Genomic DNA, 5,140 nt, shown 5'->3' on the forward strand with positions numbered 1-5,140 from the left:
TCCACTTCCTGTGACCTCAGAGGCTTAAGTGGAGCATCAGACCAGCAGAGCAGGAGAGGGGGCGGGGCCACCAGCAGGGGGGGTTGCTGGTGGCTCCGCCCCCTCTCCTCATCTGCGAGCAGTCAGCAGCGATTAGTTTTCAGCTCCAAGGGGTTTAAAGCCTATTAGTACAGGAACAGATGACCAGCAGTGCACCCAGCCCTTCCTAGACAAACACACATACACACACACAAATACACACTCACGTAAACCAAGCCCCTCAAAGTTCATCATTTATTCAAGGTATACCCTTACTGCTTCTACCCTTTCACCCCTCTCTCAACAGCTGACTTTTCCATTGCAGTGCCGTGACCACTCACCTCACAACCAGCCACAAGTATGACCTGCCTCACCATCACCCACCTCGCCCAAGACCCTTCCCCCTCCTCCCCCCAAACTTTCTGTTCTGAAACTGACTTTGGAGAGCACTTCCTCACAGCACTTCCTCTACAAGTTTGGAGTGTATGTGTGTCTGTGTGTGTGTTTCTCTATATGTGTGTGTGCGTGTTTCTGTATGTGTAGGTGATTTTGTGTGTGTTTTTGTATGCGTGTATGTGTGTGTGTGTGTGTGTGTTTCTGTATGTGTGTGTGTGTGTTTGTGTGTGCATTTCTGTATATGTGTGTATGTTTCTGTAAGTGTACGTGTGTGTGTGATCGTGTGTGTTTGTGTTTCTGTACGTGTATGTGTGTGTCTGTGTGTTTGTGTGTATGTTTGTGTGTGTGTGTGTGTGTGTGTGTGTGTGTGTGTGTGTGTGTGTGTGTGTGTGTGTGTGTGTGTGTTTCTGTGGCTGTGTGTCTGTATGCGTGTGTGTATGTGTGTGTGTGTGTGTGTGTGTGTGTGTGTGCATTTCTGTGTGTGTGTGTGTGTGTGTGTGTGTGTGCGTGTGTGTGTGCGTGTGTGTGTGTGTGTGTGTGTGTGTGTGTGTGTGTGAATGTGTGTGTGTGTGTGAGGGGGGTTCATTCTGTGTTTGTGTGTGTGTGTGTGTGTGTGTGTGTGTGTGTGTATGTGTGTGTGTGTGTGTGTGTGTGTGTGTGTGTGTGTGTGTGTGTGTGTGTGTGTGTTTGTGTGTGTGTGTGTGTGTGCGTGTGTGTGTGTGTGTGGGTGTATGTGTGTGTGTGTGTGTGTATTTCTGTAACAATCTTAAAAGGGAACTGACTGTATGAATACAACTAAGTAAACTGTCTTCCCCAAACTAGACAGTTGGCTCTAGTCATCCTTGAGGAAGAAGACTAGGTCCTTTCATGCTGCTTCATTAAAACCCCTTGGAATGGTGTTGAAAACAATCGTACGCTAAACGACTGAAAAGTAAATAGTCAGTTCACATTCTATATAATGAAGGCTGGAGAGATGACTCTTCGTTGTCGCGTGTTCAGAGGAGAGGCGGAGGGGTGGAGCGCAAACAAATGAGAAACAAAGCGAGAAATAAAGTTAAATGCAGAACCAGACAAGAATTAAGAAAGAAGGAGGAAAAGAAAGTAAGGAAAATGATACACGGGAAGATCCTATGTTTTTCTGTCCAGCTCCAGGCTATAATGTAGCTAGGGTCAGGGTGCATGAGTGTGCCGGGCCGATGGGAATAAAACAGTAAATAAATGGTCACTTAGAGGGTATTGCTGGTGGCCGGGCAGAGCGAGTGGAGTACATCTGTGCATGTCTTACGGATATTACAGCGCCCTGCGCAGACTGCTGCTTACCTTCCTGTTGCCATGGGAAGGATAACCGCTGGGGCAAGCTGCGGCAGAAAGCCGCCACCGTGGTTGTATGAAACAGCGCTATGGCCTAGTTTGAGCCTCGCTGGCCACCGTATCACACCACCCTGAGCTCAGCAGACGCTCTGCTCTCGCCCCCACCTCCTTCTGCACTCTCCCTATCACTCTCGCCCGCTCTGTTCTCAATGCACACTCTCTCACTAAAGGTAGCGTGTCGTGTAATTTATTCTCTCCCCCTCTCTGTTTGCCATTTTTGTCCATACTATCCTGTAGCTTAACATTTGGAAACAACCAAAACCAAAAGGCACACCCTGAAATATCAATAGGAGGAAGACGCATGCACGCACAGATGCGCATGCACACACACGCCCACAAACACACACAGACACACAGACACACACAAACATGCAAATTTACAATTTGTCCAAATACTATCCCTCACTCTATGGGAGAGGTCTGTGGAAGATAATTTGACTGTCAAATGTACAAAGCAACTGCTGTGTAACACACTTTAAAGATGACAAAGTCTGTAAAGGGACTTCATCTATTTTGAAGTCCATTATTATGTAGTGTATTAAATATATATACCATATAGTGAATCGGATTTGTAGGGCAACTTGCTATTTGTTTGACTAGGTAATATTTAACATGTAATTGTTGTTCATGTACCATAGCAAGGAAAATTTTGAAACCATAAGCATGTAGCAGGCATCAGGAAAACCTTGCTCAGCACTTTTGTCTGCATCAATAGTCCTAGACCAATACAGCACATAGCAAGAAGGAGAATGCATTGGATGCTGAGACAGCTTTTAGAGCCACTCAAACAGTTATAAAACATCACTGCATGGGCACTGACACATCAAATGAAGTGCAGACCAAAATACTTCTATTGATTTAATTGAATTATAGACAACGATTTGACTAATAACATACAATATATGAAGTTGGATTTGGGATGTAACCCTAAACTTGCATGGCTAATGAATTTTTAATGGGCTAACGAAACGCATCTGTTGTGGTTGTATTCTTAACTAAATGTGCTTTGGGTGGATTTCGTTGACAGCGGACAAAGAACAAACTTTCCCATTCATGAGACTTCACGATATGAACTCGAAAGGCACTAAACAAGTCATACCTTGAAATATGTAGTCAGACTACGAGGCTGCTTTTTTTTCTTCAGACTCTCAACTTGTTTTAGCGTAAAGTGTGGCATCCATTTTCATACTGAATTGTAAAAAAAAAAAAGAAAAGGAACAGAAATAGGTGTACATGTCTTTGTAAGAGAGACCACATAGTAGCTAAAATTAATTATTAATCCTGAGGCGTGGCATATATCGGTGTTGGCTAATGTAGCTTATTGATAACAAGCTTTAGTTATCTATTTCCCATTACAACAATTCTAAACTCCCTGTTTATTTCGATCTACATTTCAAATGAAAATAAATATATTTAGCTTCGATTACCCCTCGATGGAGGTAAAAATGAAAACGGGTATGGGACTGCGCACTTGCCGGTAAACCGCATGCATTCAGCACCCCTCTGTCCTGGACAGCTCCAACCAATAGGCATCGGCTTTTACAACGCGTCACTCATCCACGTCAGTCTCCCTTCCCCCTCATCTCTTTCATTATTGCTGTGTAGAGTCTGCACAAGATATATATATATATATATATATATATATATATATATATATATATATATATATAGCAGCAAATACTTGACTTTGCTAGCGGCCTTTAGGCTTAACTATACCATTTGATATGACATTTTACAATTGTGTTTAGGAATGGATATGAATTGGCCTACCTTGGCTGCCGGCCTATGATGCTTGCAGCATTCCGATTGTATGAACTAGACTGGCTCCGACATTAGCGATGCAACCATTTCATTGACGTGACCTGTGTCCAGTTCTTAACCAATGTCACACGACCTAAAAGCAGCTGCCCAACCACAGAACTGACGTCTGTTTTACTGTATAATGGTTGTGGGTGTGGGTGGGAGGGGGGGGGGATATCAAAATGACATAACTTAAACGTTTAGCGAAAAGCAATGTTCGCACCACAGGACAACCAATTGACAGTATGTCAATGAAGTGCTCTAGTCGTTTTCCAATGTAATATCCAAAATTGCTCAAACGAAATAGCACTACAGGTTATAGGCCTATGCAATTATGCTGTGCATTGCTAAGCGTTGTTCTAGCCACGTTGAGTTCAATTATAGCCTGGATGTGTTTAACCGATTTATTTTACAATGCCTAAACGTTTTTATTATTATTATTAATAATAATAATATCATTATAAAGGTATACGCTTAAATGCTCACTAATGTAGGCTGTAGGCCTACATCAAGAATATTTAGATTTAGTAGAAACCTGCAGTCACTTAAATACTACCAAGAAGGCTACCAGGCATAACCGAAAACGCCGGTAATGCAACGACAGGCAATTGATCCAGCTCGACCCATGGTTGCACGAAGGCATACATCATCCATAATGCAAACCCTATAGAGGAAAAAGGAGACAAAGGAAATATACATTCAAAAACTCACCTAATATAATCCACAGCGACCCAGAGACCAATACGAAGGCGAGCATGTCTGTCTCATTGAGTCTGCTGTCGCAGCACACGGTACCGGTATAAAAAAAAAAAGGGGGAGAAAAGATGCAGCATCGACTGCAGTGACACGCCGACAATCTGGAAGATAAGGGGGCGCCGGTTTTATTTTACACGAAGCAGCACAGTGGGGAGACCTCGTCAGTGACAGACGACGTCCAACCAGTTCATAGTTTATCTCTGAAAGAGCGCAGCCGGTAGCGGTTTTTCTTCCTACTCTATTCGAGCATCATCCCCGAGGTTTCCTCCGACTTCACCTAGCTAGCTAGCCACGCTGCGCAATGTCCTCCCCCAACTGGGAGGCTTGTAGGTCAGACGTAAGCAAGGTGATTGGGGATAACTATGGTGGAGGACGCAAAGAGATAAACCGATAAAGATGGCCTGGGTTCTAGCCCAACGAGGCTTCCTTTATATGGTGACTATTTGGAAGTGGATGGTTCTTCTTGGATATGCGCTATTAACGTTAACCATACATTTGTATCCAAGAGTCGTATTAGTATCGAGTCCTTGGCACTGCATAGCCTACTAAGCAATTAAGTGGTATTTACTTCGGTAATAACATTGTTACGGTCTTCAACAGGCATGTGTATATGCGTATGTAATGGCTAATGCGCTATGTATTTTATCAATCATCTGTTTGGTCCGAGGTGGATCACACCACGATGACAAAATGCTCTTACATCTGATTCCTTATAGGCTAATAAAGCCAGGCAGGAACAGCTTTGACACACAGTAACCTCGCGTGTTAGTCACATGACAGACCATGACACGCCCACTGA

General features: G+C 43.6%; 1 long non-coding RNA gene across 1 annotated transcript; it reads right to left on the reverse strand.

Moving 5' to 3' along the window:
- Window positions 1-724: 724 nt before the first annotated feature.
- LOC132461603 (uncharacterized) lies at window positions 725-5,140 on the reverse strand. The gene is made up of 2 exons (XR_009526639.1): window positions 4,297-5,140; window positions 725-2,973 (listed from the first exon to the last, which is right to left on the reverse strand). It is a non-coding gene; the product is annotated as an uncharacterized LOC132461603 (long non-coding RNA).

The sequence above is a fragment of the Gadus macrocephalus genome, chromosome 7, assembly GCF_031168955.1.
Source record: "Gadus macrocephalus chromosome 7, ASM3116895v1".
Taxonomy (NCBI): Eukaryota; Metazoa; Chordata; class Actinopteri; order Gadiformes; family Gadidae; genus Gadus; species Gadus macrocephalus.